We start from the raw sequence: 25920 nt of genomic DNA, 5'->3' as shown, positions 1-25920 counted from the left end.
GGCCACTTGTTTGAGCTTCGTTTTCTCTCGTCCTTGCTCTTGCTCTTTTGTTTGCAGGTCCGATCTTGTATCCATTTGACAGTAGTTAACTATGGCTGGGGATGGACTCGTGTTTCCGTGTAGGTCAGTCGAGGTGTTTTTGGCTCCGGTCCTGGGGCCTCCGTCCCTTGATGTATTTGTTAAAGTTGTCTTATCCGATGGTTCAGCAAATGTCTCCTCACCCTCTGGTGACCCAATCAGTGATTTAGATTTATTTTCATTGAGAATGTTGGTTTTAAATATGGGAAAGATATTGCCAGTATCTATATTTAGTTGTTTTTTATACTTGAGCCTGGCCTTCCTTGCCCTTTTCCTTTGCCTTTTTGTTGGCTTGTCCTCAATAAGGGATTTTTGGGTGAGTTGTGTTTCTTCCATTTCTGAGACTGTTTTACCTAAACCGACTTCCCTTGGAGTTTGGTCTTGATCCGTTGTTTGTTTGCTTCTTGTGGGGCCATTAGAGAACTTTCTCTTGACTTTTTGTGGCTTATCCTGATTAGGTTTAGTTTCTATCTCCTGACAGTGGCTGCGGGATTGTTTTACCTCCCCTAAAATATCCATCAGTGTAGCCTGGAGGCTTGCTAGCTTTTCAAATATACTTCCGCATCCACAATTGCACTGTTGTTTGCTCAAGCTGGTGTAAGCCTCTGGTTTCCCCTGTGCTGTTAAGAGCGATGATAGGGAGTCCAGTTTTGCATTTATACCCGAAATGTGACCAGCCACTAAAGTGATGAGGTCGATCTGGACCTCCATTTTGTTTGATTGGTAATTCAGCACCCTTATTGCTTGCTCTAGAGTGCTTAACAAGGATTGAGTCCATGACTTGGAGGGCTGGTCTTTTAGGAGTTTGCTTAAGTCCTTGGGCTCTGAGTCCAACATGCTCCCCGATGAGATTGTAATCAGTGCAGAATGATTAGGATGAAGTTGGTTTATCGGCATGATGATACTGTCATTTATGGATATTTTTGTTGGTCTCTTTTTGCCTTGGAGCAGCGAGGGATTGAGACCAGCATGCCAGAACTCGAATGTCGGTCATCAAAACCATAGTCTGTTTGTGGGGCTCTCCCTTGGGAGTCGATATACTTCGTTATTCTCTCGGTAAGTTCCTCGAGTTGGGAATCGTTTGGTAGAAAGAAGGGCTTTAACCATGGGTCCCCTTCTTGCCCGGATGGAATGGATACGTTTCTATGACCTGTGATTCCCTCCTTGGAGCTCTTGGTTGCCTTTGTGTGGTCCCTGGCTTCAACCAACTCCGTGATTGTTGTACTTTTACTCTGGCTCAACTGGTTGTCCTTTGCGAGAGGGTTGTCTGTGATGTCCTTTAAAGCTCCACCTCCCTTGTTTTCGTTTGTGGCTGCGGGAGTGTTGGAATGGTGCACCTGGGCGGTTACTAACGCCAGTTTACCCTGGGGTGAGGGTCCCCGATGCGATGGGGAGAGTAGAGACCCTGGTTCGGCGCTCATCATGTTCTGCAGGCTTTTGGCCCGGGGGGAAGGTGCATTCAGCGTCGCGATGGGGCTTGGCAGTTTGCAAGCCTCAGCTGTTATTTGCGTAGATAGCCGCCATTGGATCCTTTAGGTAGAAGAATTTTAGGAGTCCAGTTTTCCGTCTGGAGTCCAAAGTTAGCTCAGGGGTTGGTGCTGATACCAACCTCTTCCTGGGGTTTGACCCGGTCCCTGTTTCCAGTGGCGATTTGACTTCCACAGTTCATACCACATTGTAGTACCCTGGTAATTGAGGATTCTAGTTTAAGTGACCATAATTGCATTGTATTGAGAGTTGAATCTTTTCAGTGCAGAAGTCAGGATGTGCAAAGAACCCTAGTTAGCATTGAGCCACATAGATCAAATGGGATAAGGTTGAGATGGAGAGGCGAAAAATCCAGTGCAGTATTACCTGTAATTATTTTAAAATCTTTGATAGACATTGAGGGTATTTTGGCAGCAGATAGTGCACCTGTTGCCATTATAAATACTTTTGTTAATATCAGTAAAATTATTAATACCATATTTACAGGACGCAGAACAAATAATACCACATGCAATAAGGGCTGGTTTGACCATGTGTGTACAGCACTCCATGTCCAACTTAAACGTGCCTTAAAACGGAGGGATCAAAATAAAGTTTCACTCCTGAGAAAGGACTATAAAATGGCACTTTCTAAAAGGAAGAGGGAGCTGCAACAGAAAGCATGGGATAATCTATGCCGTGCTGCAGAAACCTCTGATAGTTGCCTTTTCTTGGTCAACGGTTAATTCGCCCTTTCTAAAGGACGATAAAGCCCCACACCTTGCATCTAATGTCAGTAGTGAGGCTTGGTTGTCCCATTGTTCGGCTATATTTTATGCTAACCTTTCTACTGTGGGAGAACAAAGCCATTGGCCTATACTCCCATTGGATATTTCATTGGGAGAAGTTGAAAGTAGTATTTTGGCCAGCAAGGGGGGCAAGGCACAAGGGCCTGACGGAGTACCCATTGATGTGTATAGGGCCGTTCCGCAAATGTGGGGACCTATCCTCACTCTGGTTCTTAACACGGCTGTGGTAACTATGATCCGCCTACCTGGGGAGACTCTATTATTGTCCCTATATATAAAAAGGGGGATAGGTCTGCAGCAAGTAACTACTGCCCGATCAGTCTGTTAGACTCGTCGGTGAAAGTTATGAGTAGGGTGCTGCTGTCCAGGCTGGAAGCTTGGGTTGAGGATGAAGGGATCCTCGCAAACTCACAGTATGGCTTCAGAAAGGGCCGAGGGACACTGGATCAGTGCCTAAATCTAGAACTCCTAATTGGCAAGTACACTACGGCAAAGCAGGGTACCTTGTACCTCTGCTTTGCCGACTTGAGTAGTGCATTTGACCTTGTAGACCATTCAATCCTATGGCCAGTCTTATTAGAAATGGGTGCACTGGAACCCATTATCTTTTTTTTAGCTAGATTTTACGAAAAGATGCAAACGTGTGTGCGCTACGGGGTAAACGGAGAGTGCACCCCCAAATTTCAACGTAAAACGCGGTATTCGGCAGGGTTGTGTCCTTGCCCCCTTGTTGTTTACCCTTTTTGTTAACGCTGTGGATGCTGTCCTGAAAAAAGTCCAAGGAGATGTCCCGCGGGTTAATGGATCAGGCGTGCCAGTACTGCTTTACGCAGATGACGCTGTGCTTCTCTCGAGGAACCCTATAGGTCTACAGTGCCTGATGGACACGTTTTCTGATTTTATTAGTGAAAGAAAGTTGTTGATTAACAAGAGTAAAACTCTTGTTATAACTTGTGGGGCTAAAAGTAATAAAAGGCACGCCTTTTTTATTGAAGGGGTAAAAGTGCAGCAGGTGGAAACATTTTGCTACTTGGGTGTTACCTCTACGCATAATAATAGCTGGTCTCAAGAACTTTCAAATGTTAGGACAAAAATGGTAAAGAGTGCCCATTGTATCTTTAAATTCGCCTGTAAGATTAGGGATATGATGTCAATTTACAAGGCCAGGAGCGTCTCAATTGCATTATATGGTGCTGGGATATGTGGTTATACTAATGCAGATGTTGTGCAAAGAGAAGAAAATAACTTCCTCAAAAAACTTCTTTGCCTACCTACCTCAGCCCCAAACGAATTGACCCACAGACAACTAGGCGTCGCCTATTTAGGTGACCTCATTTCGTTGAGACCACTGATGATATGGCGTGCGATTTGGGGGAAGGATGAAACAGCCTTTAATCAAAACGTCATTTAGGATTGCCTTGACCTAGACAACTACACCAAGATACCCTGGCTTAAATATGCTTTAGACAGCTTCAGGGATATTTTTGGGCTCAATGTACTGGCTGAACCGTGTTCTGCAGGGAATATCCCTAAAGCAGACAAGAAAAACATCTTTATGCAGTACAGAGCACAGAAACGTCTGGAAGTCAACTGTCGCCTTACTACAGTCTGTCTTTATAATAAATACATAAAAGGTGATGTACCACAGCTATATCTGAGTATGGTAACTAGACCTGCACATAGGTTTGTTTTAACCAGACTAAGATTCGGTACGGCTCATGTTCTGGTGGCCTTTCCCCAACCTAAGAAGCAACCCGTTGGGCCGTGCCCATGTGATGGGCATTCCAAGCAAAGTACCCTGCACTTTATGTTAATTTGCACTCTCGTTTTGAATGTCAGGGTGGCCTACTTGAAACAGATTTTTGTAAAATATGGTGTCGGAAATGTGGAGGATGCGATGAAGCTAATTTATAATTAAGCGTGGGCGTAGTTCGCGAAGTAGCGCTACGCGAAGCTACGCGAAGTACACTTCGCGAACTTCACGTAGCACTACGCGAGCTGCGTAGTAGCATGTTCGCACTGTGCAAGATGTGTTTTCAATGATTGCACAGTGCGGACAAGCATCCGGCCCTGTGCAATCATTGAAAACGGCATCTTGCACAGTGCGAGCTGTAGTTTTCTGCTGCTCGAGTAGATTATTACTCGAGCTGCAGTTTTCTCAACGCAAACTGGTAGTTTCTCATTGAGAGCGGTCGCGAGCATGCGCAACCACTCACAATGAGAAACCTTACCTCCCCGCGTTGAGAATCTCGCCGGGATGTCATTTTCCTTGCTCACGGTCGCGAACATGACATTCAGGACCGCAAACAAGCAAAAAATGAGCGCTGCACTACACGTGTTCGCACCCCTGCTACGTGCAGCTAGCGTAGTGCGAAGTTGCGCAAACTTCGCAAACTCCACGAGCGTAGCGTAGTGCTTCGCCCAGGGTTATTTATAATATGAATTCTCCGGACAAATGTTTTTATATTGCCACTTTTATTTCCAAATCAGTTCAGATGAGAAATAGTATGTTATTTTAAATATATACTCCTTTTAACCTGTATTGTATTTTATCATGCACCTTTTAACTGTATTGTATTGTATTATGCATTTTGCTTATGTGCTTTTATGGTCATTGTATAATATGAACCGAATAAAGCTTCATGAAATGAAAATGACTTCCACAGTTCCTTGTGTTCCTTTTAATCCTTCTTAAAAATCTGGTTGTGTGAGTGAAAGTGGAGTTTTTGGGCTCTTGTCTCTTGGTTGTCTCTTGGTTAATAAATACAGGTCCTGCTGCTTACTAGTGGCCGAGGATGGACCTTTCGGATTTCTAGCACTTATGTTATTCTATGCTATGAGTCTGGTTTGTTGCTGGTTTGTTGCTTGAGGAGCAGTGGCCGAAGGATGCTGCTTCTGCTGCCACCGATCCCTCTGCCCCCACTGCCCCTACCTCCTCTGCTGCCTCTGCTGCCTCTACTACCTCTTTTCATGCGGCTTCGGCTTCGACTTCAGCCGACCCCCGGTAGCTTTCAGCTTCTCCTGCCTTGTTAGAGATTATCTTCGGCAGAAACTGGCATAGGCCGGGGCAGAGGCAGAGATTTGGCAAAGTTTAGGTAATGAACGGATGGGCGAACGGCCCGGCGGCTATGAAGGCAGGGAGTAGGGATGTAGCCAGCCGTGCAAACCGGCCTCCGAAAGTTAACTAACTCTGGTTCCTCCCACACCTCCACTAACTCTGGTCCTCCTTACCGGTTGCCTCCGTCCGCCGTCAACTTTGCTTTAGCGCTCAGTGCTCACACAGTTCCACACTACCGTGAGCCGTAGGCCGAGAGCTCAGCTGTTCTGCTGCATGTAAGGTCCGGACTGGATCGTGGGCTCATAGGATCATAAGATCATAGGCTCACTTGCTCGCGGGCTCGGCAGAAATGAGCGTGCCACAAAAGCGACCACTGCCTGTATTAAAAATGTCTGCGGCTCCTGCCGCTTTGGGGCTTTGGGGTTTTTGAGGTGTACTTTTTCTGGGCATGTTTGTTTTGTCAAGCGGCTCCTGCCATGTTTGGATCACAGCGCCCTGACTGCATTGAGCGCCCAAAGGTTTTAGATGGGCGCTTGCCGCTCCTGCCGCGTCGCACAACTCAACTTGTCCTTGAGCTCAGGACATGGGCTTTCTCAGGCTCTCTCGGGCGCTCCGGGCACTCTAGCACTCTGACACTCTGACCCCGTCTCCCGGCTCCCCGCTCAGGGCGGGATTTGGGTGCCTCGGGTGTGGTGCGAATGCTGGTGTGGTCACTCGCACCACCTCCGCTCCCTGCTCCCGGCTCCCAGCTGCCTTCCGCCTCCTCGATGTCGGTGGCGGCGCACAGCTCCCGTCGCACAGCTCCCGGCGCACAGCTCCCGGCACTGAGCTCCAGGTTATGCCACCGCTCCTGGGTCCCGGGTCCTGGGTCCTGGGTCCCGCTCTGCAGCTGCTTGCCCTGCCCACCAGCACAGCACGGCACAGCACAGCCTGGCACAGCCCGGCACGATGGAGGCGGGTAAGGCACTCCCCGCAACCGCACTTCTGCAGCTACCAACTCCCGGCTCCTTCGACTCAGCTTGCTCTCTGCCCTCCTGCAAGTTAATACATACTGGCCGATATCTAGTATGACAAGACAGACTTAAGACAAAATCCTAACTTTACTACTACTAAATGCCTTCTGTGAATACCAAAAGTAGTAAGTTTAGGATTTTGTCTTAAGTTAGTTCAGTGAATCGGGCCCCAAGTTTTCCTCTCAGGGAATAATCCATGCATAAGAATAAGTACACATTCAAAGTTCTTGGAGGGCCTGTTTAAATGTTACCCGGAGAAGAAGCAGTTATCCCTGGAGTATACTTTGAAGACGGACAGAATGCATATTTCCAACTCCCCATTGATTCAGAAGGTACTTGTTATTTAGCTTTGGTGTTCCCGAATAGTATAGAAGCTTTAATGATGAATCCCTGTCATAGACCTAGACGTGGTACTAATTGTAGAGCACAATTAATGGAAAATATCTTCAATGCTCTTATTCCTTCTGTAGGAATAGTCCTAGATGATGAGAATATTAGAAAGCTTTTGTGACATTCACAAAGGAAATTAAACAGGTACAATAGAATGTGATAATGGGAAACTATCATAAGAGTGAAATGGAGAGAATGGCTGGGGAGCTGAGAGGACAACAAGAAGTTCAGCTGGAGATGTATATCTGAATCTACAATTAAAGACACAGTTTATTGAATGAGTACAGACCTCATGTTTATATTGGTGATGAGAGTCAAGTCAAGTCATAACAAGTCATAACATTTATATAACGCACTACATACCCGGAGGGTTTCAAGGCGCTTAGGAAGGGGAAGAGGATTATTTGTCAAATATCCACGTTTTAAGCTGCTTTCTGAACGCTAGGTGATTCTGGGTGAGGCGAAGGTAAGCGGGGAGTGAGTTCCATGTTTTGGCAGCCAGGTATGAGAAGGATCTGCCTCCCATGGTGGTCTTGTTGATGCGAGGTCCAGTGGCGAAGGCTTGGCTGGAAGAGCGAAGTTGGCGGGCGGGGGTGTAGAAGGACAGTCGAGAGTTGAGGCAATCTGGTCCGATGTCGTAGAGTGATTTGTGTGCGTGGGTAAGCAGTCGGAAAGTAATCCTCTTATTGACGGGTAGCCAGTGGAGGTCTTTAAGGTGACCAGAGATGTGTTCGTTGCGTGGGATGTCTAATATGAGCCTGGCTGAGGCGTTTTGGATTTGTTGTAGTTTCTTCTGGAGTTTAGCGGTGGTACCTGCGTAGAGGGTGTTTCCGTAGTCCAGTCGGCTCGTGACTAGAGCGTGGGTGACTGTTTTCCTTGTTTCGGAGGGGATCCAGCGAAATGTTTTTCTGAGCATGCGAAGAATGTTAAAGCAGGAAGAGGATACGGCGCTGATTTGTCTGTTCATTGAGAGTGAAGAATCCAGGATGACGCCTAGGTTCCGTGCGTGGTCTGTCGGGATGGGTGCATTTCCGAGGGCTTCCGGCCACCAGGAGTCGTCCCATGCAGAGGGGGATTTACCTAAGATGAGGACTTCTGTTTTGTCTGAGTTCAGTTTCAGACGGCTTTGTTTCATCCATTCGGCGACTTCTTTCATTCCTTCGTGTAGGTTAGTTTTGGCGGTGCTGGGGTCCTTGGTGAGAGATAGGATCAGTTGAGTGTCATCCGCGTAAGAGATGATGTTGAGGTTGTGTTGGCGGGCTATGGCCGCGAGGGGGCTCATGTATACGTTGAAGAGGGTGGGACTGAGTGAGGATCCTTGTGGTACGCCGCAGATGATTTCAGAGGCCTCGGACTTGAATGGAGGAAGGCGGACTCTCTGGGTTCTTCCGGAGAGGAACGAGGTGATCCATTCCAGTGCCTTTCCTTGGATTCCGATGTTTCTGAGGCGTTGTAAAAGGGTGCTGTGGCAGACTGTGTCGAAGGCTGCAGAGAGGTCGAGGAGGATGAGGGCGACTGTGTCTCCATTGTCCAGTAGAGTTCGAATGTCGTCTGTTGCTGCGATGAGGGCGGTCTCAGTGCTGTGTTTGGCTCGGAAGCCAGATTGTGAGGGGTCGAGTGATTTGTTGGCTTCGAGGAAGGCGGCGAGTTGGTTGTTGACAGCTTTCTCGATGACTTTGGCCGGGAATGGAAGAAGTGAGATGGGGCGGTAGTTTTTGAGTTCGGTGGGGTCTGCTGTTGGTTTTTTCAGAAGGGCGGTGAGTTCAGCGTGTTTCCAGTCTTCTGGGAAGGTAGCGGAGTTGAAGGAGCAGTTGATGACGTCTCGGAGGTGCGGAGCTATGACGGAGTCTGCTTTGTTGAAGATGTGGTGAGGGCATGGGTCTGTGGGGGATCCAGAGTGGATGGAATTCATCAGGCGGATGGTGTCCTCAGTGGAGATTGGGTTCCAGGCGTTAAGGGTGTTAACGGGGGGAAGATGGTCAGCTGATGGTAGGGTGGGTTGGCTTCCGGGTTGGTTGTCAAAGCTGTTGTGGATGTCAGCAATCTTGTTATGGAAAAAAGAGGCTAGGGAATCGCAGAGGGTTTGAGAGGGGGTGATGTCGTTGGAGTTGGCCGAGGGGTTGGAAAATTCCTTGACGATGTTGAAAAGTTCCTTGCTCTGTAGGAGGGACAAATTTAGTTTTACTTCCCCTCCCCTGGATTACAAATGAAGGGACTGTGTTGTGTGCACCACCAGTGATAAAACCAAGGTAATGAGGTAAGCTCTGTTGGAGTCGATGTTTTTTCCTGAAAGGCCATGAAAAAGTTAGCTATTGATTTAGTTGAGCCGGTAGCAAGGCTGAGATCAAGAGACAAATACATTCTGGTATTAGTGGATTATCACACTAAATGGTTTGTTGTAAAAACTGGAGGAAGTAAACACTGCATGGGTCATTGAGTTTCTAGAGGAAGTTTTCATGGAAGAGTGAATAATGACAATCATTGTATCTGACAAAGGGGTGCATTTTGTTTCTAGGGAAATTACCAGCTATCATTCAAGTATAGGAATAGTCCATGAGAAGGTAGCCCTATTTAAACCACAGGCTAATGGGTTGGTAGCGAGGATGAAGAGTTTAATATTTTAAAACACACAGTTGTCTGTGGCCAATCATCTTCCCTTGAGAAAACAGTTAAGGAGGAAGTCTGGGCACACAGAACAGCTTTACATTCTGGGACTGGTGTGTAACCATTTGTATCCTTGAATGAAATCGAACCTGGCAGGAAGGAATGCCCTGTGTGGTTGAGTGAAAAAGTGAATATAAGAGTTGATTGTGAAGAAATGTGGAAAAGATTCAATGAATCACAAGAGAAGAATGAAAAGTGTTAAAATAGAAGGAGAGGTGTGGAGAGACACTCTGTAAACAACTGAGATTGGGTAGTTGTAAGAAATGGAGCTCTGCCCATAAAAGAGACAGTAAGTATTTCCCTCAGTGCAGAGTAAAAGAAATAAAAAATAGTGTGGTAATTCTGGAGTTTGGAATTATGAGGAGTAAGGGAGGTATGTGTAAAGCAATGAATGAATAAAGCAACTATGCAAGCTGATATTATTATCTGTCAAGATGTATATATATATATATACATCCAGCTCAAGTCCCTGCAAATTTCCAATTACAATATTTCGGGTTAGATCATATACCGGAAAATCCCAGGGGTGGTGACAGACTGCATAGTTTGAGGAGACTGGAGTCTCGATATATTATCGATTTAATGACCAAACACCCAAATGGTTTAAATGCAGGAGAGGAATTGGCTTCTCATATAGGCCAGTAAAGTGAAGAAGCAACTGAAAATTGCACAATCTATAAATGACCTAGAACTGTTAATTTGTTCATTTATATGAATGCCGCAGAATACTAAAGTCAACCAATGGATTTGTGTTGTTTAATATATCTGTAGAAGTAACATGAGAAACATCATTCCAAGTTAGGTACTAGGAAGTAATGATAATGTTGTGTGGACAAAAATAACTAGTGAAGTTACTCTAGGAAAATTATAAATCAACTGCAACTGGTTTATGAACTAGTATTATTATTTTCTCATTATTATTTTTTCGTTTAAACTTTGCTCTTTTGTAGAATTTCCACAGTGTGAATTTTGATATTATGAAATGATAATGATATCTATAGTTTAGAAATGGGACGGAACAAAAAATGAATCAAGGGTGACTTGCCGATCCACGGCGAAATGTTTTCTACTCGTCACTTGTTGTGTTTTAGTACAATGGCTTGTAATTTATTGACAAAGTGATTTGATAGTGAGGTGTCATGCTACTTTAATACGGCTGTCAGGTTGCCAGTAAAGTGAGATCCTTATGCCGATACACGGCGAGACACCATGAAATGCGAGAACAAGTTTTGCGCAATTTATGTTTTCATTTATTTAAATCACGAATGTCAGTAAACATGCTCGAAATTATTGTCAGCATCTACTGGGGCTTAATGAAGTAGGATAGCCCTTACATTGTACATTGTACATTAACTCACAACGTGACGTACACTGTGAACAACTTCCAATATGGTGGAATAATTTGTTGTCCCTTGTTTGTTTCGCCCACTGATCACGAGTGAACGCTGTTAAAAACATGGCGCTCGCCATCAATGTTTGTAACATTGAGGAAGGCGGAGCGCCGAAACGCGTCTGTTGCAAACTTTAATAAATTAACTGAAAACGACCCCCGGAGTGCGTGGTTTCTTTCCTCTGCGAAAGTCTGGTGGAAACCGTGAGCTGAATATATATATACATATATATATATGTACTGTAAGTTATTATTGTTACATGTGATGATTGTATTGTAAGGCACTTTAAAAATTGCTGTTGTGATATTGTAATGTGAATTATATTGTACGTACATTGCCCAAATGTTAAGGTTCATGATGGTATAAGGGGGGAGATGTGTGGCGATAACATAGGGAATTCCACAAGGAAAGTAGAATGTGATGATGCGAAGGTGTCATCAGAGAATGGGGAGCTGGGAGTACAACAAGAAGATCAGCTGGAGATGTGTATCTGAATCGACAGTTAAAGACACAGTTTATTGATTGTGTGCAGACCTCATCTTTATAGCTTTCTACAGTAATAGATAAATTAGCCACTAGTACATCTGGTCCTTTGTTAGCAGTACATACAGAATTAGCTCAATGATTTTGCAAGACTGGTTAGCTTTGGACCTATTGTTAGCAGAGAAATGCAGATTCTGTAAGATGTTGAAAATGCAACATTATTGCACATACATAATCAATCAATCAATCAAAGACATTTATAGACCGCACTACTTACCCGTAGGGTCTCAAGGCGCTTAGAGGGGGGGTGCCGTTACTGCTTGAACAGCCAGGTCTTGAGCTTCTTCCTGAAGGAGAGGTGGTCTTGGGTCAGGCGCAGGTCGGTCGGAAGGGAGTTCCAGGTCTTGGCGGCCAGGTAGGAGAAGGACCTTCCTCCTGTTGTCGCTCTACGGATGCGTGGGACGGTGGCGAGGGCGTGGCTGGCTGATCGGAGGTGGCGTTTGGGAGCGTAGAAGTTGATTCGGTTGTTGAGGTAGCTCGGGCCTTGATCGTGTAGGGCTTTGTGTGCGTGGGTGAGGAGACGGAAGGTGATTCTTTTGTTGACGGGGAGCCAATGCAGGTCTCTCAGGTGTCCGGAGATGTGGCTGTTACGTGGGATGTCGAGGATGAGTCTGGCTGAGGCGTTCTGGATCCGCATACCAAACAAGAGCAAGAAAATGGAAGAATTTACGAATAACTTTTCTGATTTAAAACCTGAATTAGAGGATTTAGAAGCAACAAGTGTTTTAAGAACCTTAGATAAGAGAGTGTCTGCTATAAGTAGCTGGCTTGGAAACATTGATAATGAAGTTTTAGGTGCTATATCAAAGCCTATTTAAAATATTGGTGTTTGCTTTATTGCTTTACATAAGGGATTTAAGTTTCTTGACAAGGAAGAAAAAGGAGGAATGAAATGGGCAAAGGAGAGAAAAAATAGAAATGGAAGAGAGAAAGAGTAAGGCTTACAAAGAGATGCAGGTAATGCAAAAACTCAATAGGCAAGATAGATGACTTAGCAGGGAGATGAAGTGTTCCTTGAAGATGTATTTGTGTTTAATGTGATGGCTATTCTAGCCATCAGAGGGGATAACTGATAGAGTACCATTCAATTAACCCTTTACCCCTTTTCTATGTCTGTTGTGCCCTGCCAGCCTGACGACGCGAGGACGAGGAGTGCGGAGCTGCGGAGCAGAACGTGCAGAATGTTCATAGATCCGACGTCCGAGCGCAGAGCTAGCTGATCGACAAGCTAGGACGCAAGAACGCTACAGCAAAACGCGGCAGCAAAGCGGCTGCGGATCCAGTGAGAACGCGGAAGAAGCTGACGATTTTAGTGTCTAAGAGATTGAGCAAAGCCCGTCCAAATCACAGAGAGATGACAGAGACCCCCCAGAGCCTGCCTTGAACTGCGTGCACTGCCCGACTCAACCGGGCGCGATATAGCGGTTCGGCGGGGGGGGGGGGTTTGGCCGGGGGGGACAGGCACGGGAGTACCTGTACGGGAGTGCCAATAGTGAAGTGGCACCCGAGGAGCACCTGTGGACAAACGTGCGCAGGGCAACGAAACCCAAGACCATCAGCACTGCGTCTCTGTGCAGGAAAGGAGATCTGAAGTAGACCAGAAAGAAAGTAAGCAAACCAAAGTGCTGCAAGGCAGGCTGGCAGTTAAAGCGGCACAACAGAGGTAAGTGAATGTGAAAGTGATTGTATGAGGGAAAGTGTATAGTACCTCCCCATTCTAATAATCATAAACAAAGTGTGAACTGGGAGTACATAGGGAATAGCAGCAGCAACACCTGAGTAAAAGTAGACCTAAGAATAAAGAAGGATGGACCCGAAAAGAAAACAGAAGTTGAGCAAGGAAGCTCTCAAAGAAAGTGCAGAGAGGAGTGAGTTAAGGAATGAATCAAGGACTTTGGAAGTGAGCCAGGAAAGTCAGACTTCTGCTGAAGATGATAGCAAGGGGCGATGTAAGAAGATGAAAGATAAAAGGGCCACAAAAATAGCTCTACAAGCCAAAACAGGTTGCACCTCAACATCTAACCGGAAAGATAGCACGATAGCTTCTAAATCATTAGAGGCTTTGTAGGGAAACACTACAAAACCTCAGAGTTACCTGTAATAAACTTGGAATTTGATTTGAGGAGGAGCACCGGGCGGAGAAGGAAAAAAACGCAGGCCCGGAGGAGGATAGCCGGATGGGGAAAGACATGGGAAGGCCCCCAGAGGAAGAAATTGAACAAGAATTGGGGGACCCCCTGCTGATAAATCTCTCCCTCCTGAGTCAAAATCTCCAAATGGCAGAACCATGCCTCTCATCATCCCCTAAACTTTTTTCACCTCAAATTCTGGGAAACGAAAGGCTACTGGGAAATGAAAGCCATGGATCAAGTTTCGTGTGGGGGCTTCATCCAATCAAGTAATGCACCAGCAGGACGATTCAAGGAAAGGAAGCCAAGATATTTCGTGAGGGAACAATCCACAGGACCCGGACATATCTGCATCACCCACATCATCCATGAAGGACATACTATTGATGTTACAGAAAACACTGCAGGGAATCTTAGAAGTAACAATGCTGAATAATGGAGTTTTAAAATCGCAAAAGGTGTTTTTAAAAAAGATTGAAGAGGAGCTGGTAGGAATCAAGGGTCAGATGCCGCATATGCTAAGACCAGTAGCCACTCCCATGCCCATAGAACAAAATATAGTGAGCGAACCGGCTGAGGTACAAGATAATGTATATATATCTAAGCGACCTATGCTGATAAAAAAGCGTTGCAAATATGTAAGGGTACTCACTAAAAGCAGGGCAGGTAAGAAGCCGGCCCTAAAAACAATAATCAGAGGAAAAGGGAAGGAAAAGGAGGGCGAGGAACAGATAAGTCTAAACGCCTCTGCCCTGAGCTATGTACTGAGCAGACCCCCGCAATGAGAGAGGAAAAATTACACTTCAAGGGTACAAAAAAAGAGTCCAAGTAGTAAGGGTTTATACGAGATATCTCCAAAAACGAAACCTGTAAATCAGAGAGTAAACCCATCCTTAGGGGGACAACACCAAATACATCAGAGGATTGGTAACTTAGATAAAACATCACAAGCCCAAGTCTTAGTAGGAGTGGAAAGTAAAATGAGGCCCCAAGGGTGGGCAAAGGGTAGTCAGATAAAATCAGAAACCCCTAGGATTGTATCAGAGGTGGATAACAACAAATGGGTGTATCTGGAATCGGCACAAGCGGGCCAAATGGGAAAGAAATTGAGGAAAATTAACCCATTAAATAGGGCTCAGATTCTGACCTCCTTTTCTAAATGCATAAGCCTGAGGGGGATTGGCTCAAAAGACCTGAGAACGGTGGGCTTCATAGGAAATAACAAAAGTGCTACTCTACTCGGATCTGGTAAAAATGGCAATTGTAAAATCTACTAGCAAGATAATACAAGCAGGAATAAGGTTAATTCCAGAGAGGGAAATAAAGGGAAAAGTACTCCCGGGTAGCAGCTTTCTAAAGTGCCATGCAGGTCTGGGGAGGAGACAGGTGAGGCTTTTAAGAGATAACATAGAAGATGGTAGCCGCCTGAACATAGTGGTAAATAATACAGGAAAGGATGACTCATGGGATAATTGGAGTCAAATAAGTGATTTGGGAGAACCCTTCGAGAGGTACATGGATGGAAGGGGTGAAGACGGTGGCCTAAGTGAGGTAGAATAGGATGGAGGGGTGTGGCATAGTCTAAGTCTCTTGACATGGAACGTAAATGGATTAGGCAATGAGCGTAAACAAGAGAGTATATATAAAGTACTAAAAAAAGTGGAAATTGCCTGCCTACAAGAGACTTGGACTTGCGACGAAACCCCCTTCATCGAGGGTTACTTACAACTAAACCGACCGGCTGAGAGAAAAAGAGTGGGCCGTGCATCAGGGGGCTTAATGACCCTAGTCTCAACAAAAGTACTAAGAGACGTAACCCAGCAAAATGTGAAATGTAAATGGCTACTGGCTTGTAGATTAGACCTTTTAATCTTGGAAAAGAATTTTGAAATGGTGATTGTTATAAACGTATATATGCAGTGGGATAATGCGGCAGAGTATGCGATTGAGATGGGGTATTTTAAAGAGGACATTGACTCCCTACTCGAAAAATATGCATCAGATATATTGATCATTATGGGGGATTTCAACCAGAAGCTACACCCAAAGAAGTCCGATCTCTGGAATAAAGAATTGTTGGATGCCTTTGGAATAAATTATGCTTGCTTCCCAGTATGCGATCCCTCGAAACAGGATCTAGAATTAGCAAATCTGTTGGGGGAAAGGGCCTCTTTTGCCTAAATGGAAGAGTTAAAACAGTCTGCCCGGCAGGGAAGACCTTCAAAATAGGGGCACAGAACTGTCAAATTGACTACATTTTTATGTTAGCTTGGAATTTCCCTCTAGTACGGGAATTCAAGCTACAACAAAGCGAAATCAGTAACCACGCGCCTCTGCATTTAAGGATATATGGGGGAAGGTGGGAGTCCAGAGAGAAAGTGATCCCCCAAGAAATTGATTACCACAAACGAGTGAACAAGATTAACTGAGGAGTATCATGAAAAACTAAAGGCCTATGGTGTATAGAAAAGATAGCCCGAGTAGTTCAGTGTCTTAGAATAGAACTAAAAAAGGAGAAAAGAAAGGGCACAAAAATCCTCATTTGCCGAGCGAAATGGTTCTCTACTGACTGCCAATCTAAAAAAAGGGAGATAAGGGCAGTATCAAGAAGACAAAGGAAAAACTACACTAAAGAAAGACAAAAATATTTAAATAAGTTGAAAGCCGAACTTAAAAAAATGGTTACCGATGCAAAAAGGTCATACAAAGAGAAATGCTGGATGGATCTGTTGAAAATAAAAATCTAAGACAATTTTGGAAACTGGTAAAGGCAGCTTCCGCCCCAACAGATGGAGAAATGAAATGTGTCGTCAGTGAAGCAGCCTGGGGAAAGTATCTAAGGGAGTTGTATGGGGCACGGGATCCCCAAAGAGCCACAGAGTCCCAACCCTGGCAGGAAATATCAGAAGACTTAAAGCTAGTTTTTAACGAACAGCAAGTAGAAAACACAATAAGGGAACTGAAGTTAACTCGTGCTGCAGGGCCTGATAATCTCCCAGCAATAATATCAAAATCAGAGCTAAAGTGGTGGGCAAGATTTTTCTCCCAGATGTTCCATATAATATTAACAGAAGGCTTAATGCCACTGAACTGGAAAGGCTCTGTAATCAGGCCAATCCATAAAAAAGGTAGTATGGACAGACCACAAAACTACAGATTGATCAACCTGCTAGAAATAGGGGAGAAGGTATTCTCAAAAATTGTGTTAAATCAACTAAATACTTGGGTCGAGGAGTTTTCAATTATACCTGTTGAACAGGGAGGATTTAGAGAAGGGCACTCCACGATAGACCACTGCTTTGCACTATGGGCTATGACGAGGAAGTCAACGGAACAAAATGGCAAGCTTTGCTGTTGTTTCGTTGACTTCCGAGCAGCGTTTGACTCAGTAGATCGGGATTGTCTATGGGAAATCCTTACCGAGAAAAATATACCTAAAGACCTGTTGACGATAATAAAAGAGCTACACCCAGGTAATTGGGCTCAGGTAATTAGAGATACAGAGGGGTCATTAACGCAAAAAATACCTATAGCAAATGGCCTGAGACAGGGCTGCGTTCTGGCCCCACAGTTATTCACCATTTTCCTCTCTGATTTACCCGTCTGTTTAGAGGTAGAGGGTAGTGCAAGCCCAAAAATGGATGGGAAAAAGGTGCCATGTCTTTTATATGTGGATGACCTGGTAATAGTGGACCCAACTGAGTTAGGTCTCCAAAGAAAGCTGAAATCCTTTAATGAATACTGCACAAGAACATTTTTAATAGTCAATTTAGACAAGACAAAAATGTTATGCTTTGGAAAAAAGGTAATTTGGTTTTTAGATGATCTTACATTGGAAATGGTTAATGAATATCGATACCTAGGGATGTGGTTCGATAAGACATTAAGCTGGCACACTCATCTGGAAGCCCAAAAAGCAAAACATACACATCAATCTCCGGTCTAAAAAAATTTAACCGGGATTACGGGGATATGTCCCACCGCCCATTACTAAAAACCTTTAGTGCAATGATACCCCCGCAAGGCCTCTACGGTGCAGAAATCCTTTATTTGAGCGGTAAGGGAGTCTGGGACCTGGAGGAAGGGAAATGTTTGAAAACCCTTTTATCCCTCCCTCAATCCTCGATGGTTCAAGCAATAAGAACCGAAATAGGAACAAAATCTTGGGATGTGCAAGCACGAACAACGGTGGTTAGATTTTGGAAACGTTTAGAAAACGTAAAAGGCCAAAAAATTGCACAATGGTGTAGGAAAGAGGTTCAAAATAGCAGCCTAAAATGGGCAAAATCGTGCTGGGAAAAAATGGTGCAGGCATGTGAATGTTTAGAGGTGGAGTTGTGCCAAGAATCCCAACAAATAGTTTGTACCAAGAGCGATTTGAAAGTAAATGGGCAATCAGTTTCTAGAAGGGCTGATATGGAATATCTAACTATGAAAAAATCAGTAGAATTTATGATGCATTCCTGGTCAAAGGAAAACTGGTTCCCCTACCTGGATATCCTACCAAGTTGCTGGTATAGGCAGGAGATACTGAGGATGAGAATCGGGATCAACCTGTGGTTGATGAATAAAGAAGTTAAACTGAAAATGTTAGACAATAAAGGGAACTATAAATGTGGCCTGTGCACAAAAGGGGATATAGTGCACATCCTGTTGGATTGCCGAACTATATTAGAACTGCGTAAACTATGTCTGCGCCCAATATTTCTAAAACATGATATAAGAACACGGGTGCAGGCGATCAATCTCCCTACAGATATGCCCTCCATCGAAATTGCAATTATCCTAGGGAACTATATAAAGGCAGTACAGAGATTCCAAGCAAGGGGGAATAAGTTTCAGGAATTTTTTAATTACACAGACTGTTTAAGTGAAAAGGGTTGTTTTAATGTATTTATATCTTTTAAAGAGTAAGGATCATCCAAAAAACGATAGTCTTTGGTGTTTGCTTTTAAGTTAAGGATATAATGTGTGGATGATTTTTAATCGGCTGAGGAGCACTTCTAATTGCAACTACTTCCTTTTTATCCCTTTTGAAGAATATTTTAAAATTGGTAACTGTGTATTTGTACTTGTTTAAAGATTATGATCTAAATAAACATACATTTGACTTGACTTGACTTGATAGAGTACAATTTCTCAATTTGCAAAACTAGATGCATTCATTAATAGAGTGCGATTCACCATGCAAAATAACATGTGCACATTCACCATGTAATTTGAAGTAGGTAACCCCATTTTGCTATTATAAGCAAACCCTCAGGTTAATATGCTGAAATTAATAAATTTAGTTTAATGTTAATACCATTTTTATTGCTGACTTTAGTCATTAAGACTAAGAGGACAGCTCTCATTTATGCACAGTTGCTTGGCACAAGATGGTTTTTTTCTCATTGCAGATGCTGTATTTTTACAGAAGCCTTCTGTTAGCTAGTATAAGGGCATCTGTTATGTATTTAGACAACTGATAGTGAGGTTCCCATTGGGAGGAGAGGAAGATGACTGTCAGCGGGACTCGTGGAAAGAGCTGTCTGAACCACAAGATTCTTTCTGGTGAACAACTCAATGGTGTAGTCATGTTTGTACCATTATCATAGTCTGAAAATATGGGAGTTCCCCTGCTCCCAAAGCTTGGATAAAAATGATCAGTTTATGAGAGTGGGAACATGCTGAAAAGCTGGAACTAATGTCCAGAAGGATTATAATAGTGTGTGTTCCTTAGACTAGCTAAGAGAAAGAGTGCAGTTCTCGGACGTTCCTGCTGACTCCGAGCTGAGAATGTCCTTTTTGCCTCTGCTAATCTCCACAGCCTGAGTGCTAAGGCGTCATGCCTCTGCATTCCTATTCCCTCATTACAAACCTTCATTTGGTTTTCTGAAGATGACACCTTATCTTATTTACCTAAACCAAACTCCTTCCTGGATCTACCCTTCCTTAATTTAGATTAGCGATTTTCTTCATAGAACCCACTTGTTGCATATTATGTATTCTATTTGTAATTCTTACTAATGTTCTAGTTCATCTTATTTTGCCATCTCGAATTTAGATCATTCAAATTTGTAATAATGCTGACAAAAATCTTAATACGAAATAAACTAATGATTTGGTTTGAATTCATTTATTAATAATTCCCTTTAAACTCAGGGACCTATTTATTTAAGGGTTGGGTTGCTTTTGCACCATGGAACGGGGTGCATGCACCATGCAACTCTAAAGTGCAATTTATCAAGCCATGCAAGGCCACCTTTCTTGGCCCTACGTGGCTTGATGAATCTGGAGTAATGCAGCGCAAATCACTTGTTGCCCTACTGTGCCCCAGGGAGGCATTCCATGGAGGATGCACTGGTGTTCCCACGTAGCACCATGGATTTTGATGCATTCTCAGATTTACCATAAGTGTTAGACCTGTGAATGCATCAAAACTGCTATGCATCACCAGGGGAGGCACAAAGAAGAGAAATTTCTGCTTCTCAGGACTGTTTTTGTGCAGGAAGCTGGACTGCTTACAATACAGGTACCCTTGCATCATGATGCAAGAGTGCCTGCATTGGTGCTAGGCATAACATTGTGAGCCTGCACTGGGAACAGACAGAAATGTGCTGTTTTAAGTTAAATACAGCACATTCGTTCCCTTTCCTTGCCACACAGCCCAGCAAGGTAGCTAGTTGCGCTTATTGCGTCACATATTGATAAATATACTCAATTATTCACCATTTATGGAAACTACATGTAAATGATAGCTCTTTATTGTTGGAAAGTGATTTATTAATAGTTGTAATTAGGTACTTACCACTAATATTGAGGGCACAATCACAATAAAAGGCTCAGTCAAGGGATCAATAAATGATTTCTTGCTCCACCATAATCCAAAAACAATTTATAAAACTGGGGTATACTATCAAATGACAGAAATCCAATGTAGAGAACCAGAGATATGAATTTCTAAAGATTAAATACTTTTTATTGCCAACTTGGGACATCTGATCGCGCTTGACTTGAACAAAGTCAAAGTTTGAGGCCAACTACGATGGAGCGCGGGTCGGGTACACTGAGCCAGAGGCCTCGGTCAAGTTTTTACCTTCGGGAACTTTTTCTCATGACGTTAAACGAGGCCCCTTGTTAGGCCAGGTTTTGAGGTGGCAGCAGTGGCTTGGCTCAGCATAATACATTGGTTAACCCCTGGAAGTCTCCTCGATGATGAAAAGTTCCATAGCTCAGCAGCGCTAACCTGAATCTCAGGCCGGGGCGCAGTTCGATGTTGCTGGCTTGACTCTCGTCGACAGTTCGGTCACCTTATGGAGATTTTTACAATTATTTCTCCAATCTTCTCCAAACTTCTGGATCTCATTCCAGAAGCTCCTCTGTGGGTCTCCAAGTGTCCATAACACAAATACAATGGTTTGGAACCTCTGAGATGCTCCTTGGGATGTTGGGGCGACATTTCCCTCAATGCACTTGGCCAAAACCTTAAAAGTTCTCTAGGTGCTGTGGAGCTGGGATCTTCTTGTTGGAGATGATGCAGGTGGAGTTGTGTTACCAGAGTCCACTCCTTCACTTACTGAAGCAAGGCAAAGTCCTTAGGGCTGTCGTTCTATAGTGTGCAGCAGATGCAGTCATTCAAAGTGCAATCCTTTTGGGGTGCAGATCAGGGATCCAGCAGGACAGTTCCTTTACCTTGTAGTTTCAGGCAGGGAGCTTAATTGCTGGGAGATCTTCTACTTTTTATCCCCTGACCAATGGGGTGCAGGGTGCCACCGTCAGGTATGACCACTTCCTCCAAGGTGCGGCATATTCCTGACCCAGAAAGCACTATTCTTCTAAAATCCAAACTGGAGAAACTGTCTCCTGGAGTTTAAGATCTGGCTAAGCCATCCAGCTTGCGTAGCTAAGTTTCCCTAACACTCCCATTCCAGCCCCACTGCTTATCAAATTACTGGGGGTCCTGCTTGGCTGGGGTGGCAGGATGTGGTGGTTAGCCTGTGTCCTGTCCAAATTATATTTCCCTCTTTGAAGATCAGTTTGGCAATTCCACACCCATCCTGCCTTTTGCTCTGCAGCTGCAGATCTCCTACCACCAGAAGAATTCTTTGTCTCAGCTCAGGCCCACTCTACCTCATTAAGGGAGCTTGGCTCAGCCTCAGCCTGGCTCCTCCTCAGAGAAGGGCTGCTGGAAGGCTGGATTTCGGTTAATCAAAAAACAATATACCTATAGCTACCTTTCTGTGATAGTTGTACTAAATCTAAAAGTGCCTATTCTAATCATGGGTCCCACGCTGCAACTCTGGGCAATAGCTTGCTTAGTCTCCACAACGGCCCCCTACAGCGCTGGGGATGCCTGGTTGCACCCTGGGGATGCCCAGGAGTGGACATTTCACGGGGAAAAAACCAGGAAGGGTTCCCTAGCGGTATGAGTACAGCGCCAGGACACTCAGGAGTATCAGTGCGCTTTACAAGTACGGCTACATTTACATTTACATTTACATTTACATTTGCACACCTTGAAGTATAGTGTTAGCTCACTTCTTTTAGTAGTTATACTTTCTTTAAGTATTACCATGTTCGACTATGGAGCCATTAGGCTGTAATGGGGAAAAATGAAATTAGCAGTTTGTCCCTGACCAGGGCATTTAAAACATATTTTATAATGTCCCTGTTTATAGTTGCAAGGCACCCTACCCCTGAAGCTCCTAGGAGAGACCTCAGGAGCAAGCTATATGGATAAATAAGGTCGTCTGAGACTTTGGAAATACCTTTAATTCCAAAGACAGATTTGCAAATAATTTACTTTTAAAAGCAGCCTGCAAAGCAGGACTGCTTTTAAAATGAGAGGATGCAGCACAGCAGTGCACACTTAAGTGCATGACATCTACTGGGCCTCTAAACCTACATGTCCTTCCATATACTAGGGTCTTACAGGTAATATGTTATGCCAATTGTAATAACACCTAGTTACCATTGTATTGCAGCATTTATATAGTGCTTACTACCCCTGAGGAGACGTCAAAGTGCTTTTTCGGCGGGTAGCACGCTACTCCGGAACCCATAATGGATTAGTGTTGAATTAGTACAGTGAAATATGAAAGTAATTTGAGTACTGGATAGGTTAGTCGGTTACCCGGATTCAGAAGGATAGCGGAGGGATAGAAGAGGGGAAAGAGGTTTGCAATTATATAGCGCCTGTTACCCCTGATGGAATGTTGAACTGCTTTTTTCGGCGAGTAGCAAACTACTCCGGAACCTATAAAGTATTAGTGGTGAAATAGTATAGTGAAATATGAAAGTAGTTTGAGTGGTGGATATTAGTCAGTCATTTGGATTGAGAAGCATAGCGGAGGGATAGAAGAGGGAAAAAGGTTTGTATTTATATAGTGTTGAATTAGTATTCTGAAATATGAAAATTGAGAAATGAACATATTAGTCTGTTATTTTGGTTGAAAGGGACAGTGGATGGATAGAAGAGAGAAGGATTTATATTTTTTTTTGGAGGTCATAGCAGTAGGAGGAGGCTTGGGATGAGTAAAAAGCTATGTGGAGGGGAAGAGTCAGAGGGAAGAGTTTAGAAAGGCTTGTTTTGGGGGGATCAGTATAGTAAAAGAGGTGTGAGATGGCACAAGAAGGGGTAGAATAGGGGAGACTCTAGAAAGGGCTATTGTGGGGATCATATTAGTGGTATGGGGTTTGGGATGACTGAGAGAGTGGATGTAAAATATATATCGAGAGAGGTATAGGGTGAGGAATAGGGTAGTGCATTGGACATGCTGAATTAGAAGAAAGTGATAAATATATAGATCCATAAGTACATGGAAAGTATATAGATACATAAAGGAAGGACGTATAGGTAGATTAAAGATATTGATAGAGGTATAGGGTGAAAAATAGGACAGTGCATTGAATAAGCTTTTTTTGGGAGAAAAGTAAAAAATATATAGATCCCAGTACATGGAAGGTATATAGATGCATAAAGAAAGTAAGTATATAGAGATTAAAGACACATTAGATAAACTCTGGTTTCAAGTGTTGTAATTGTTTTAATTGTTTTTTAAACACAATTATTATGCATGTTTACTCAAAGCAATACACATATATAGGTATATATCTATAGTACAAGAAATGCTTATATACAGAGGGATATGATGTATATTTCTGTTTGTGTATGGCGCTTATGTGAAAAAGAGCCCATTCTTGAGCTGTTTTCTGAAGATAAAGTGGTTGTCTGTGGATCTTATGTTGGGGGGTAAAGAGTTCTATAGTTTGTCTGCTTGAACAGAGAAGGATGTGCCACCCATGTTTTTTTCTTGTATCTTTGTATTTTGAGCTGAGGGGCCACTCTAGAGTGGAGGTTCCTTTGTGGAATGTGTTTGGTGATTTTATTCCTGATGAAGAGTGGCCCCATTCCATGTATCGCTTTGTGGGTGATACAAAGCATTTTGAACGTGGATCTTCTTGCAACTGGTAACCAATGCTGGTATTTCAAGGTAGGGGAGATGTGGTCTCGCGGTTTGATATGCAAGAGTAATCTGGCAGCCGAGTTCTGAATGCGTCGTAGTCTTTTCATGGTTGTTCAAAGTGATCCGTGGTAGAGGCTTTTGGCGTAATCGAGTTTGGGCAAAACAAGCGAGATGGTGAGCTTGGGCCTTGTGTGGTAATCCCAAATGGGGGAAAATTTGTCACAGAGTTTTAATAGTAACAAAGCTTGATCTTGCTAGTTTGGCCACTTGGGCATTCATCGATAGCTTGGAGTTCATAGTCATTCCAAGGTTTCTTACTTCCTACTATACTTTAGGCGGTGATCCCAGTTCATCAAGCCTGTAGGCAAGCAGGTCATAATCTTCCATTCGCCACACGTGAGTATTTCCGCTTTGGAAGCATTCAATTTGAGATGGCACCAAGTCTTCCATTGATCCACGGATCTGAGACAACTGAAAACTGGCGAGTTTCCAATGTATTTGGGGCATTCCAGTTGAAGGAGTATTTCTGTGTCATCTGCATAGTTATAGCACGTGAGTTGGAATTGATTGATATGTACCAGTAATGACTTTATGTAGATGTTGAAAAGCATAGGCGAGATATAGAGCCTTGAGGGACCCCAGCTTTAATGGAGTATGGTTTGGACAAGAAAGGTAAGGTATGGATGACATTAGTTCTGTTTCAAAGGTAGGACGTTATCCAGTCTAGAGCAGTCCCCTCTATGCCAGCTTCAGGGAGTGTTTGTTTCAGAATGTCATGGTCAACTGTGTCATAGGCAGCCAAGAGGTCCAAACGGAGTAGCGCAGCAACCCTGTTACGGTCAACTGTGTTCTTCAGGTCATCTCAGATGGCAAGGAGGGTAGATTCTGTGCCTCTTCCCGGATTGACTCCTGTTTGGATGTCTGAAAGTATGGCATTCTCTTCAATCAATTGTGACATCTGGGCAAACGCTGCTCTTTCTATCAGTTCGCCCAGGAAAGGCCCATTTATAATGGGTCTGTGGTTGTCTGGGTTTATCGGGTCCAAGTTTAATTTGTGAAGGGCATATGTACGATTTTTGAGTTCTTCTGAAAATATTCCGGTAGTTAAAGAATCGTTGATGATTCTTCTTCCTGGAGTGGCAGGAGAGTTTGTTAGAAGAATTGTCTTGAAAGTTTGAGGTGGACTAGGGTCAGACGGGTGCAAGCTCAAATACATTTACATTTTACAAAATTCATTTAGTATTTGATAGAATTCTTTATTTGCACGTTTAGCATTTTGAATTCTGTCTGAATAGTACCTTTTCTTTGCTTTTTTGATAGCTGACTTGTATAATCTGTTAATTTTCTGTAGGCAAAGTCTTATTTGTTTTTTGTTTTGAGCCAGGCACATTGCAGCTTTCTAATTTGTAGTTTTATGTCGTTTATGTCTGTATGTCTCCAAGGTGCTTGTTTTCTTTTGTTCTGTTGTGTGGTTTAGAGTGGTATCAGGATATCAAAAGCTTCCTGTAGCCACTCCATATACCTTTTAAACAAAACTGTGGCCCTGGGTCTGCTTAGCAGAGCAAAGGGCACAGTAAAGTCAGTAGCCACCAGTCTCAGTCAAAAAATGAGGATGATCATAGCAAAAAGGTTGACTTTCTCACACTTATCCACTCTCCATTGAACCCACCCTCCAACTTTTAGAATGTCCCATCCCAATGTGACTGTATTGGCTGTCCGAAGATTTGTAAATCTTAAATTACTATTAATAAATAAAGGTTTTCACTTCATCATACTAAACAACTTTTACTTTACAGTGATAAATGTGATTTAAAATAAGAGAAAACAATTGAAGGTTAAAAATTAAAGGGTGAAAGCATTCTAATCTGCTACACATATTGTTAAAGGTGAGTGGTGAGCTCAAATCCCTTGAAAGTGCCCCTTTTCACAC

The 25920-nt window shown here is 43.6% G+C and overlaps 1 protein-coding gene across 1 annotated transcript in view; it reads right to left on the bottom strand.

The window, feature by feature from the left end:
* Positions 1-25920, bottom strand: part of LOC147727211 (transmembrane channel-like protein 1) — a 371185-nt gene that overhangs the window by 14792 nt on the left and 330473 nt on the right. The gene's annotated exons all lie outside the window — the stretch shown is intronic.

The sequence above is a fragment of the Lissotriton vulgaris genome, chromosome 3_1 (assembly GCF_964263255.1).
Source record: "Lissotriton vulgaris chromosome 3_1, aLisVul1.2, whole genome shotgun sequence".
Taxonomy (NCBI): domain Eukaryota; kingdom Metazoa; phylum Chordata; class Amphibia; order Caudata; family Salamandridae; genus Lissotriton; species Lissotriton vulgaris.
Note: the sequence above shows the minus strand (reverse complement) of the source record. Positions and strands in the feature narration are given on the sequence as shown.